This window comes from Herpailurus yagouaroundi, unplaced genomic scaffold (genome assembly GCF_014898765.1).
Source record: "Herpailurus yagouaroundi ecotype Mexico unplaced genomic scaffold, PumYag 166, whole genome shotgun sequence".
In the NCBI taxonomy this organism is placed as follows: Eukaryota; Metazoa; Chordata; class Mammalia; order Carnivora; family Felidae; genus Herpailurus; species Herpailurus yagouaroundi.
In genome coordinates, this window is record NW_024412407.1 from 34,775,299 (window position 1) to 34,789,461 (window position 14,163).

The 14,163-nt window shown below is 46.0% G+C and overlaps 1 protein-coding gene across 1 annotated transcript in view; it reads right to left on the bottom strand.

Annotated features, from left to right (window-relative positions):
- Positions 1-7,154, bottom strand: part of EMP1 (epithelial membrane protein 1) — a 19,119-nt gene extending 11,965 nt beyond the window's left edge. The window contains exon 1 of the mRNA XM_040488861.1: positions 6,995-7,154. The gene's annotated coding sequence lies outside the window, so the exon portion shown is untranslated. The remainder of the gene's footprint in view (positions 1-6,994) is intronic.
- Between the last annotated feature and the right edge of the window lie 7,009 nt (positions 7,155-14,163).

The following is a 14,163-nucleotide window of genomic DNA, read 5'->3' on the forward strand; positions in this document are numbered from 1 at the left end:
AAAGAAAGAAAGAAGGAAGAGAAAGAAAGAAAGAAAGAAAGAAAGAAGAAGGAAGAAAAAGAAAAAAAGAAGAAAAGAAGGAAGAGAGAAAGAAAGAAAGAAAGAGAAAGAAAAAGAAAAGGGAAGGAAGGAAGGAAGAAAGAAGGGAAGAAGGAAGAAAGGGAAAAAGAAAGAAAGAAAGAAAGAAAGAAAGAGGAAGGAAGAAAGAAGGAAAGAAGGAAGAAAGGGAAAAAGAAAGAAAGAAAGAAGGAAGAGAAAGAAAGAAAGAAAGAAAGAAAGAAAGAAGAAAAAGAAAAAAAGAAGAAAAGAAGGAAGAGAGAAAGAAAGAAAGAAAGAAAGAAAGAAAGAAAGAGAAAGAAAAAGAAAATGGAAGGAAGGAAGGAAGAAAGAAGGAAGGAAGGAAGGAAGGAAGGGAAAAGGCAAGCACCTATTAGAAAACCAAAATCTCCAACAAATTCTGCCTCTAACTTCTGACTTTGGGAAAATCACATCACCTCTCTGGTTGGTGCCTCCCACAGAGAAAGAGTATGCGGTGATGAAGAACATGGGCTCCAGGTTCAAATCCTGACTCCATCACTTCTGTTTTTAACTTCAGTTTTGTGGAGGTATAATTAACATGAAATTGTAAGACATGTAAAGTATACGTTGTGGTGATTTGTTGACTGCAGCACTTCTTAACCGTGATCTGTAGACCTCAGAGGGCTAGCGTGAAGATTGAGGGGCTCGTGCCTGACAGAGCAAAGGCTAGATGGTTGTTGGGGATTCTTTTTGTTCCTTTACGTGAGATGAGAGGCTCAGGCCAGCCAAATGGACTTTCAACTTCTCTGGCAGAATCCAAGGGCTGACGACTATGCTAAAAACAAACAAGTAGCATGAATCTTGCTTTTGCAGATGCTCCCAAGGAGAATAGCCCCCCTCTCTCTCTGTCTCTCTCTCTCATTTCCTCTTGTCCTCCTTTGTGTCCAAGCAGGGGGTGGATCTGGCAACATCTGCAAAGGCTCAGGCCAGACCTGGGCTGTGATGCGGGGACCAGCCCACGCCCCCAGACTGCAGCTGGCCAGGCCGCTGGGGCGACGGCCCCCAGGGTGAGGACAGAAGCTGCGGTTGTCTTCTGCTTCTTACAAAAGAGGAGTGTCCCGGCCACCAGAATGTCTTTGAGGGAGAGGTTGCCAAGACAATAACTAGGGTCTGGGAAGAAAATCAAGGTGTGGCCCAGCCCAGGGGCACTTGGGCGTGTCGACAGTAGGTGGCGGCAACATGCTTCAACCAGCAAAGCGGCCTGGAGAGCCCACGGGGCCCGGCCGGGAGGGAGGCCGCCAGAGGCAAGTGTGCGTGACACAGGCCTCCTTACTCTTTGTGAGAGCGCTTGTTTAGAGGTGTAGAAGTTCTTCAGTCCAGTCCCTGAACCAAGGAGAGAATGCACCTTCCCCGGGGCTGAACCAGAATGGGGAACTGAAACCCACCGTCTCGCACCCTCCAGGCCGGGCCTCCTCCATTCCAGCATGATCTTCTCTCTCCCGTATTTGTCTCAGCGTTCGGCAGACGTTCTAGACCTCCTACCATAGCTACCCTTCGCTCTGTTCCTTCCCCCACCTCCTGGTTCATCAGAGGGTCAGCAGTGCCCCCTCAAAACAGTGCCCGGGGCAGCTGCTTCTTCCTGTCATGTTGCTAAGGAGGCCCACAGCAGAGCCACCAAAAGTCCCAGACCAGATCCCCACACTGCAAGCCCTAAGACACGCTTCCAACGTTCCATCCTGGCCCCCACCCACAGCACAAGCGTCCCTTCACCAAAGCCACATCGGGCAAAGGGAAGCCGGGACGCAGCACCCGCCAGCCTAACTCACCGTTCCAGGGTACCAAACCTCTCTCCAGTTCCCCATCCCCAGCACCCCCGCCCCCAAGGAGGGGCCTTTGATTATTTGAGAGAAGTCAAAGTATCAAGGACTTCATTTTGCTCTTAGCTCTGATCGGAGCCTTGTGAAAAGAGGAAAAACATCAAGGGAGATCACTGCCCTGTTGGCATAAATTTTCAGTGGAAATTCAAATGACACCAAGGATGTATTGACCACCATTTGCAGCTTGGGCAACAAAGGTTCTTCACAGGGGACAAAGAACAAAATATTTGACCCTGAGGAATGTTCAGAAACATTGAGGGGGGGGGGGGTGTTCCCCAGACAAGAAGGGAAGGAAATAGGGTGGGATCCTCCCTGAACTTCTCCCTGTCTTTCTCTTTCCGCGGCGCGCTCTTTCGACCTCTTCTAGAACTGTCTTCTAGACACTTCTTCTTCTCCCTCAACACACAAGCCTAAGGAAACACCTGCCTTTGCACCCGCTCCCTCTTCCTCCTCTACGACTGTTCTATTCGACTATTTGAATTTGAAGATTCTAAGATTCGCTCTCATCCACACCTTTACCGCCACACCCTCACGCTGCAGGGTCCCCCTCCCAGACAAGAGGGTGGAGCTCCTTTCCCAGGACCAGCTCGGTTTCTTCCTAAACCTGGTTTGGTTACTGGTGAATCCTTTTTTGTTGTCAGTGTCTTAACAGGCTTCTATGGCCTGCCTCTTCTCATCTGAGCTGGTGCCCTTTGTGGGTAATCAGTCAGACCTCTTCCTTTTCTTCCAAGAGCTGGGTGAATCATTACTATCTGATGACAAGGCGAAAGGAATCTCAGAGCAGATGAGCCCAGGAGGCTGCCTGGACCCTCAACCTTGTGTAAAATGCCCTGCGATGCAACATGATGCCTCAGTTAACTTTTCTCCCAACTTTTATGGATTGAACTATCAGCATGAGCCAAGGGGTTCCTCAAAACGGGACGATAAGACCTTAGAACAATAAGATTTCAGAGCCACAGGGAGGCCGGGGAGACCATCAAGCTCTGTTCCCTCCACGAAGAAGACAAGTGACTTGCCCATGGTCACAGGACAGAGTGGGGACCAGACCACAACCCTCCCTCCCCTATTCAGCCATGTTGCATCTGCCCCGAGATTCTTACCATCACTTTCAACCTATGCCCGTGTTCTCAATTTTAACTACCCCATTTGAGGGAAGAATTCGGGAAACAGACTCAGGAAATACAAAAGCTGCCGCATCCACATCAAGTCAATGGCACCAAGAGCGGAGGAGTCCATTTTAGTTCCTGGGAAATGCCCATTTCCAGAACAGGGGAGAAAATGCTGACCCAAATATTTCTTCAAAGGAAGAGAGAGAAACAGAGATCGCCACAAGGGTTTGTACTTTTATCTTTATGCTTCAGTGTCAGTGGATCTCTCAGTTAAATTGCAAGAAATTATTTCAGGGCACCAGGGACTGAAGTATCACAAAAAGTGGTCTCAAGACATATGTGTTTGGGGGTGGGGTATTGTGAATTCAAGCAATCAAGGCTCCCTTGATTACTGAACAGAAATCCGGAATCATCTAAGCAGAACTGGGAAGAGTCTTGGAAAAGAGAATGTCACGGTCAGAAACTTTCAGATCTACCCTGGCTAAAGGTTATGAGCTCTTCTCCAGGACTGACATCCATTGTGCTGGCCAAGCAATTAGTCTGGGGTTATAATGGATTGGCAGCGTGTTCCTGGAGCTATCATGACAGGTGGTAACAATGTAAAGGTGTGAGCTACGTGAACTATAAACCAAGTTACGGGATAACCCCGGCAAGGCCAAGTTCGAAGCCTGTGCCTCTGGTATTAGATTGACTGATTTAACCATCACCTCCGTAAGTAGCGACTGGGTGTGTCCCCTCTGGGTCTGTACGTCCGAGAGTCCCAAATGTCTCTGAGCTTTTGTGTTCGGCAGCCTTGGATATACTCGTGGTAAGTGAAAGAAGAAACCATATTCATGTGTTTAGAAAATGAAATCCCTCAGAATCAAATCCTGTGGGTATGGCTGACGACGTGCATAGTTGTAAAGTTTTAAAAATGCTTCCTGCTCTCTCGGAGTCTTAGGTAATAATGATAATACCAATTCGTCAAGTTTTATCCATTGAACATTAATTAAGGGTTAAGCATTTAGAGAATAAGAGTAGAGCGACAACAAAAATGGAAGAGATATTTTCTGCATGCCCAGGAACAGAACTAGGAGCACAGTATAGAAGTTATAGAGAAGCCAATTGTGCTGAATTTAAGAAAGTCTAATAATTAGACTTGTCTGGCAAAGTGGGCGGGTGGTAGTGGGGGAGCACGGAGACTCTCACCCGGAGGTAGTGAGCACCCCTATTCTGGAAATTTTAAGGAAATGTAAAGTGGCCATCTGTCCAAGGTGGTGTAAAAATAGGATTTCTGCATATGGTGGAGAATGAATGAATTGATCCTCAGACTGAGAATCTCCCTCAAACTGAGAATTTGATGAACAAAATTAAAGACAAAGTGTAACTAAATTTGCCGTGTGCCCTTTTCTATGGCCATTTGTCAGATGTACTTCCTATCGGGCTCTGAGGAGTCTACAGGAAAACATTTTGCTTCATCTATAAGCCTTCTAGGTCGCTGACTGCTGTCTCTCCATTGATCCCTGTGCATCTGGCATGAACCAACCCCCCACTGCACCCTCCACACCAAGCCAAGAGGGTCTGCACCCCAGGGTGGTCTTTATGGAGCCCACTCGCAAGGCCCCCTGGAGTCTGGATGGCCCCTGGGAACTGGATAGGCCTAAGCGGGTCTCAGAGGGAAGCAGGAAGAGTTGAGAAAGTCACAGTAAGTTTTTCTAGTGGCCAGTAGAAGGGATGCCTTTCCTTTCCTCAGAGATGTGCCCTGTAGTCCTGGGAAGTAGCCAGCATCTGTTCTGGGATGTGATCTGCTCTGGGTTGGCCCTTGATGGCCTTGTGCCAACTCTCAGGACAGTTTAGTGCCCTCAAACAATGTAAAATCTGGGGGGTCCTCTGACCAGGATGCCAGACCGGATGTCCTGCAGCCCTCCAGACAGCACTCCACCCCCGCCCCATTCTTCAGAGTCTGTGGTGGAATTCAATCCGACTCTGAGGGTGGGAGGCTGCAGGGGGAAAAAATAACCCTCACATTTCAGTATTTTCAAAGACTTAGAGCTGAAATCCAGAAACACTCCTGCAGCTAGGGAGCTCCCTCACTACTTAGAGGCAGTGGGAAAGGCAAGAATTAGAACAGCATTTCAACAATTGCCCTAAAACTCCAGGAAATAACATACAGCGTATTTTCTCACTGCTAGAACTACAGTGTAATGTGAAATGCACACACACAAAAAATGCAATTCGTGATGGTCGACACTCCCAGATTTGTCAGTATTTTCTATGTGCTGACTGGATAAATATTGCTTATAGCTTTAAGTTGCACAGAACTACAAGAAGATTCATGCTGGATTCATAGAATACCATTACTATCAACTTAATAATGGCTTCCTTGAATCCACAACCATGTAATCTGGAAATAATAAACATTTTAAGCAAATGTGGGAGTTCCCTGCAGCTTGAAAAGTTTCCCTTGCACTTAGTTAATCATCCCCTCGAGGGCAGTTTTACGAGGCGCCTTGTCTGTACAATGTACACAGGCTGATTGCATTGAAATGGTCTCTTCCAACGAATTGCATTTCTAAAGGAAAAGCCTAATTTCGTCTGACAAGCTGAATCCTGTCATTTTCCTCATCTTGTTTATGTGGAGGAAAAATAAAACCAGTATCTATGTTGAAATGGGCCACACCTAGGCCAAAATGCTAACTTAAAAATAAAACAAATCAGGGGCGCCTGGGTGGGCTCAGTCAGTTAAGCGTCTGACTTTGGCTCAGGTCATGATCTCACGGTTCATGGGTTCGAGCCCTGCATTGGTCTCTGTGCTGACAGCTCAGAGCCTGGAGCCTGCTTCAGGTTCTGTGTCTCCCTCTCTCTGCCCCTCCGCCCCCCCTCAAAAATAAATAAACATTAAAAAAAAAAAAAGCAAATAGAAATCACCCTTCTTCCTTTCTCCAGACTCTCTTTACCATTAATACTAGTGTTTGCGTTTGCACAACCACATTCTGGAAGAGCGAGAAGATAAAATGTTCCAAAACAATCACTGCCTTCCATGCCGAAAACTTCCACATTCAGCTAAAAAAAAAAAAAAAAAAAATTCTTTTCTTATTTCTGATAATAATGGTTATTTCTCTCCACTCAGAACTAAAGTTCAGCTGTTTCTGGGGTGGAAGCACAAAGCCATTCACCATTTTTCTACACCAGATGAAGTTCCCCTGCCCCACCCTCTCCTGCAAACCCAGTTTCCCTCCCGCCTCTCCCCATCCTCTACATCTGGCCAGGAGACATGGAGCTCTGGAATCCACATCAGGCTGATTCCACCAAACGCAACTCTCCCGCATTTTCTCTGACACACCAGTTGATTCCCAACCCGCCCGCTCCCCCCCACCACCACCAACCTCTCTGTTTTCTTTAAACAAGCCAACCCCCTCCTCCCATCCTGTGGGGAGAAAAAACACATTCAAACAGAAGTGAATGAACAAGCTAAAAGAGCAGGAGCAAATGCAACAACTAAAATAAACAGAAAAGCACGTATCTACCTATCATCCAAAAGAGACCAGCAAACAACCAAGAGAAACAACCCAAATCCTGAAGCAATTGAATCCAAACGGACAAACTGGAAGGCATCTGGCAAGTTGGTGCGCCCTTTCAAAGGCATGTAGTGTTTCCCCATGAAGAATGCCCTATCCTGGCGTGTTCCAAAATCCCTGCTCCCTCCACATTTCAGAGCAAGGACCCAGTTACTGCAAAACATAATCACAGCCCAGTCCCGCGGACTTACCCCCACCCTCCACCCCGGGTCCCCCAAACTCCCAGTCAAAAGGCATTTTTCTGAACCTTATGGAAAAAGTTGTCTCAGTATCCACTTTCAGCCAGATGTTTCAAAGAGTTCAATTCAGAGACTCATAGACAAATAGCTACAGGGAAAAAGAAAACGCGGAGCTTAGGTGACGAGGTCAGAAGGAGAGCAGAGAAGGAAAGAAAGTTTGCCAAGCTTCCCCGCAGCGCTGGAAGCTGTCCTACCTGAGGGTCCTAAGCGACGGAGGCGCCCTGAGGAGCTGGTGGCTGCCTGGTCCGCTCTTCTGAAGGTATGTGACCACAGTGTGGGGAGGGACCTGCCTCCCGAGGTTATAAGTTTCCAGGGCTAGTGTGCTGGGGTGTGTGATGGGCGGTTTCTTTTCACTGCGTTTTAAAGGAGTTTCTATGAATCAGTCTGCCTTTAAAAAAAAAAAAAAAAAGATTTGTTGGTAAGCTACGCCCTGCTAGGTTGGCAGTTGGTCAAGAGAGGCTGGGAGTGAGCCATCAATTCAAAGAAGCCTGTTTAGGCTCCCTCTGACTCACACACACACAGACCACAGTGGAAAAAGGAGTGACATTGCTTCAAATGAGTACTAGGAGTCACACAAATAGATCTATTTACCGAAGCCCGTTCCTCCTCACCAAAAAGGAGACACGGTTACCATGGGCATAGGCAAACACAACTTATCTGTCCAAATGTACATCTGGGGAGGAGGGGGCGGGGGAACAGGACAGAGCCCTGCCCGTTGAAATCCTCGCTAATCATCAAAGGAGATTCCCATTCCTCCTCCCCTGCCTCATGCATCCGGGTTGCCAGCCATCAGAAATGATCAGATTCAGTTCCTACTTGCTTCCCTGCCTTAGGTGCACCGTCCTAGGGACAGCTGTCCTGGGAACCAGAACAGGACACAACGCGAGCCCTTGTAATGCCTCTGAATGATGGAGCGCTGCTTCCACAGCAGACTGGTCTCTAATTACGCTGTGTGAATGAATGCCCATGTGGACTCTTCACATTCAGGAGCAAGTCCTCCAGTTAAGAACTTTGCTCTCTGATCTCCATGTAATAATCATCTGGACCTTGCTCCGCAGTTGAGCTTCGCAGGGAGGGGCCCTGGAAGTCACTTGGTCCTATAGCCAAGGCATCAGATGGGGGCAGAAGGTACCCATTTCACAGAGCTGCAGTGAGAAATAACACGGAGAGAGCTTATGATAATGCTCGGCACCTAGTTGAGCACTCAGTAAGTGTTAACTATGGTTATTGGACTGAAGGAGAAACTCAGGCCCAGAGAGGTGATGTGACCATAAATTATTAGCTGCAGCTTGGATCCAAGTCTGCCACATCCAGGCAACTCTATTTCTGTTCCCTGTTGCATCGTGACAACCTATTTTAATTGTAATCCAAATTATTCTTTTACAGTTAGGCATTTATGCAACCGATATATCTGCACGTTGCCACGCATGAGGCACTGTTCAGAGCTCTGGGTCACAGATGTGAGCAAGATCCCTACCCTCTTGGGACTTCTATTCCATGGGAGAATAGAGGACAGACTGTGGCTATTCACCAAAATGTTGATAAAATTACATGGTAAAATTAACAGGTGAATTTCAGTTTCTTGTGGGTCACATTTCCAAATCTTCTGCAATGAACCTACATTACTTTGTTTTTTAGGAAAAATATTTCAAAGTGGAAAGGAGAAAATATTCGCTGAAGTGGATGCTGGGGAAAACACACACACACGCACGCACGCACGCACGCAGGCACGCATGCGTGCACACACTGATTTAATACTGCATCTTCGCAACCCTTGAAAACTGAATTCTGTCCCCGTAACGATGAGACAGCATAGGTTTTTCATTACAAACTGATGATGTGACGGAAGACTGCATCAGCTTCTCCTATCTTTCCTCACCTCCCCCTCCCCCATCACTCATTTGATAATAAAAGTGCCTGTTTGAGAAAAGCCACTCCCAGGAATAGGTTAAGAGGCCCAGTGATCTCTGAACAGCCTAAGCCTTGGAGAGGGGAGGATGGTGAGACCCAGGAATCCTCCATGAGCTGTGAGGACAGAATGGACAGCACATTCTCTCTGAGCCTTCACCTCCCGCCCCCCTCGGCTTGCCTTCACCTCCAATGCCTTCTGCAAGTTTCATACTCCCTCCCGAGGAGAGCTGGGCTCCGGGGATAGAATCCTGGGATGCTGAGGAGTATGTGGTCTGGTTGCATTTTTTATAGAGAAATCTGGAGCCAGGAAACATTGCAGGAGAGGTGCTCTTGGGTTAACAAAGGAGCAGTGGAGGAGTCATCTGGTCCTTCTGGATTCCCACAATGGGTTTGAAAGGGAGAGGCAGTGCGCTGAGACAGGGGTCCTGGAGACAGGACTCCTGGAAACAGGAGCTCTAGTTTTTCTCTCCCACTGCCTGGCCTGGGAGTGAGTAAGTGAGCCGCCCTCCTACCTTTCAACTTTAAAGTGAGTCCACGTCCTAGCCTTCCAAATGTGCTTAATAAATCTCACCTTCCTGGGTACTTTTGCAAATGTTTAGGGTTTGGAAAGAAAATCTTAAATGCTTTGAGCTCTTAAAACACACACACACACACACACACACACACACACACACACGTGGCATCATATAAAGTGAAGTTGTATAAATATTTTTAAAAGATCAATGCCAGTCCAAGATTTCTAAAGTCTCCTAATTAACCCTTGAAATGTCACTGAACTTATTTTATAAAGCAAAGTTGTCAAGTCTGGGAAGGAAATCAGATCTGTTCTGGCTGAAGTTCCAGCTTACCGTGCCTCTGGATGTGATTAAAATGTTAAGTCTGATTCTGATTCTTTCCACGGCCATGAGCGTAAGGCTATGGATAGGGAAGAGTTCAGGGGTCTAAAACCACATGGGGCCGGAGAGCACAGCTCTCTCTGCCATCTGCACGGGTCTTTTCAAACACTTAGGGGTAATCTGCCTGTCTGCTCCGTGCTCCCATGCCCTTCATCTGGAGGGTAGATTAGACACTTTCGTTTTCCATGGGGGTAAAGAACCGGGCAAAATTTCATTTGACCTCAGTAAAGTCATTTATTCTTGGGAAGGAATGTCCCCTCTTGCCCAGTGCCACAGCGTCACCCTCAACTACAAGAATATTTTTCCCTCCTTCTGAAGCAATGAGAATCAACTTCTGGCACAATGCCATTTAGGGCAGCTTTTCAAGTTGGAACCGGCGTAAACACTTTTAATGAACGTATGAATCAAGAGCGTTTAATGATGAGATACAAGGAGAAACCTCCGAAGGTAGATTTGGCCCCTTCTGGCTCCCAGAAAAGAAAACTAATAATAGCTTTAACTTGTTTTTGCTCAAAGTCAGTTAGCCAAAAAGAATCTCAAACATGTTCCCCATTATATGTGCAGGGGATGTCAATGCTAATATTAGCAAACACTGCTTGAAAGGTAAATAAATTAAAAGTTACGTAGTATCCTCCAAAATCAAATGGGTGTTTTGTCCCTTGCCACTCGTATTTGCAATTTGAGCATTTGCCAGAAATTTCACATTCTTCCCTCTTTCCTTCCTGCCACTCTCCTGTCCTTTTTTCTCCCTCAGACTGTTTTCTTCCACCTGTATTGTTTCCTTTCTCAGGTCTGTCTCACTGAGATGTCATTTTAGTATAATTCCCCCAAATAGAGAGTCTCTACAATCCTGTTAGTCACCCCTGCTTCCTTGTCTCAGCGAGCTCGTCCTGAAACTGGTTTTGAAAGATAAAATTCATGAAACTCCAAGAGCGTTCCAAGAATGTGGGCCCCTGGTCAGGCACTTCAAGCCAAGTGGAAAGTCTTGCCGACCCGGCGGTGTGATGTTGCCGTAGAAGAGGGTGGGCTGTGGAAGACATCTGAACTCGGCAGGGGAAAGGAGCCAATGCAGCCACCTTGGACAGTTACCAGATTGATGCTAATTACTGCCTTTAAGTTCTTCAGGCAGCTGGGATTTGTATGGATGTTCAAAATGGCTAAAGGAACAGAACTCCCGAGCCATGTCCACATCACTGCAGCTCCAAAGCCAGAGAAGAATAACCAGCAAACAATAAGTGGTGATCAAAACAAAAAGTGAGAAGGTCTTTCTCCAGCTAATGTCAACAGCAACACTAGAAGATGGATATTAAACGCATATCGCCTTCTTCACTCTGCCCTTCATGTTACTGAATGCATTATTACTAGTGCTTAATGGACCATTGCAGGTAAAGCACTGAATATTTATAAGGAATTAAAGAGTGACTGTCCCTCCTTTTGTATAGAGTGGGCATCAGGTCCAGTAAGTAGATTCTGGCTACATTGCAGTTATCCAATTAAAACCTAGTACATTTAGGGCACCTGGGTAGCTCAGTCAGTTGAGCATCTGACTCTTGATTTCAGCTCAGGTCACGATCTCACGGTTCGTGGGTTCGAGCCCCACACTGGGCTCTGAGCAGAGCCTCCTTGGGATTCTCTCTCTCTCTCTCTCTCTCTCTCTCCCTCTCTCTCTGCCCATCCCCCATTCATGTACCCTCTCCCTCTTTCTCTCTCAAAAATAAATAAACTTTAAAAAAAAAAAAACTTGTACATTTAATTAGTAAAGTGTCCAATCCCCAAATAAAAGAATCTCCTGTTCTCCCTCAAGATTTTCCCCTCAAACATGGCAGAGCCGGTGGCCACAGAATTCACAATTGCTCTTCCCTAGCAGGGCTGGATAAATGCTGACCAATACACAGAGCTCATTTTCCAGACCCTGTACTGGTTTTTCCCCCTTGGTTAACGTGCTACGCCTTCAGCCAAATTACAGTGCTATCCAATGCAGTTAATTCAGTTTCATCTTTCCAGTTATATTTTTGCTTTAGTTATACTTGCCTGTGGCTACACCCAAGCATCTCAAATAGAGTTGGGGACCCCTAATCTCTGCCACACATTTGTTCAACGTGGTCACATCCACAGAGGCTCAAATCAACCATTCTGTTCTTCCTAACTTTTACTCTTAAACAGAGACATTTTCTTGATGCCGTGGGAACCTCTTAACCCACCCTTGTACTAACAACGTCTATTTGAAGATCCAAGGCATCATGCCCTCCGTAACACCCTTCCTTTTAGATTGTGTGCTGAGCAGACCTTGTAGATTTTTGAGGGGAAAGCTACTATAAGGGAACCAGATGTGGGGGAACTCACTGCCACCATCCTGCAAACCTCTGAAACTGCACACAGATATCTGTGACAAAAAGGAGGATGTCCTTTTACCGTTTGGTTTCAGATTATAAAAAGTGATACATGATCTTTGAATACAATTCCAACAGTGCATGAAAATCTAAGTAAGAAAGTTAAAATCATCCAAAACCTCACCTCTGAGATAATTATTGTAAACGTTTTTTCACATATATATTTACATATGCATACATATATACAATTTTACCCCAGATGACTTAACATGCTACATTGACATCTGCTATTGTCACACAACAGAGAGTCACAAGAGTCCCTCTAGCTCGGCCCCAGGGCTTACCATGTCAGTAATGTAGATCTATTCCACCATTTGTAATGGCTACAAAGAATTCCATCATGTGTATCCACGTAATGGATACTTATGTTGCTTTGATTTTTTGTCACCGTAAACAAACCTGTGGTAAAACCCTTTGTATATAACATATCTATACACATAATGACATATTTGCCATATTTTTAAATACTGTGTCCCTCATTCACTGGACTGACACAAAGTACAGATGTCATCACCCAATTGTGTGCAGTCTTAGAAAAGTCACTTAAGCACTCTGGATCCTATTCCTCATGATCTTGAGGGTCCCTTCTAGGATTAACATTTTTTGGTCACTTTCCCCATTCTAAAAACTCAGGCAAAGCATGTATAGATGGATACCAACCAGCTGTCTCTGGCCTCTTCCTTCTCTTTTTATCTCATGAACAATAATCGGCAATTCATATGGTTGTCCTTCTGATCTATCATCTGAGCACATGAAGCCAAATAAGCCTGCCCAACCCTAAAGATATAGGGCTGGGTAGTTGCCAGCAATTTGAGATTTAAAGGATTCTTTAGTTCTAGCTAAATCTCCCTGGACTGCCCCGTCAGCGTTCTCAACTCGCACACATGCATTTCCCAAAATTCCAGGCTCATGGCATCATTTCACCCTTAGTTTATGCCTTAATCCCATGGCTCAGGATGTGACCCTAGTCAGCTCCGCAGGCTGGAGTCACACAGAACTCAGAGGGGCAGCAGGAGTTGTGCCAGTGATCCGTCCCTAATGAGCGCCTGGTCTCGGGGGGATGCCTTCAGCAACCTACAGGTGCAGGGAAACAAACAAGTCTGTGGTGGTAGAGCTTTTGCCAAAGAAGTTCAAGCCTTAGCTCAGAAGCAATAAAAGGCAAGGTCCGTGCTAGCTGGTGGAAAGCGACAGCTGCACGATTCCTCAGCCCTGGTGCTGGCTGACTGATGGATCGGGGAGGAGCTGGCTCACTGGGCATTGTCTGTTGGACGTCTTCAGCCTGTTGAGGGAGAGCTTTTGGCACGATTCTGAGGATTAGGGTCCATCAGACTGTGGACTCCAGAAGGGAGGCCTGCTAAAAATCACAACACTAAAAACTTACATTTGCATAGCACCTTACGGACATACATTCCTTGTATTTTAACCTCTTCTTTCTTTTTCTTCTCTCTCTCTCTCTCCCCCCCCACCCCTTCCTTTCCTTCCTTCTTTCCTTCCTCTTCTTTCTTTCTTTCTTTCTTTCTTTCTTTCTTTCTTCCTTTCCTTCCTTCTTTTACATTATCGGAAGGATAAAATTGAGGTTCAGAGAGTCCTAATTGTTTGGTCAAGGCCACAGAAATATTAAGGAATAGCACCTAGTTTTCTTAGGCTTTAGGGTTTGTTGTTTTGGTTTTTTTTTTTTTTTAACTCTTTGTTAAGTTTTCTCTTTCCTCTACTTTTCTTACCTCTCTCTGGCTCATGGGAGCTAGAAGAGGTCTGTTGAAGATCCAGAATGGTCCAAAAACGTGGAGGACTTCCAGATATGTGAGGCAGTTTTGAACCCCTCCTGTGGGTTGCTATCCAAATTGAAGCTTCCTAGACCTTCATGGAGGAGCTTATGACTTAAAGAGATCCCTGCATCCATGTTCTCTGAGTGAAGAACTCACTCAACCCAAATGAGCCCTGCAATGGCCTCTAGGTTCCTCATCCCAGGCTTATCTTGCATGCCCAGAGATCTGGTGAGAACCAATCTCCCTAGGAAAGTTTACTTGAGTATCCTGCCCCACCAAATTCAGTGAACTATCTCAAGGTTGGGTCTCAGGCACCCTTTGGTCATATTCAGAGACTTTCCCCCACAACTCTTAGTTGTGGACAAAGAATTAAATGTTATAAGGACTTTACGACAGAAGG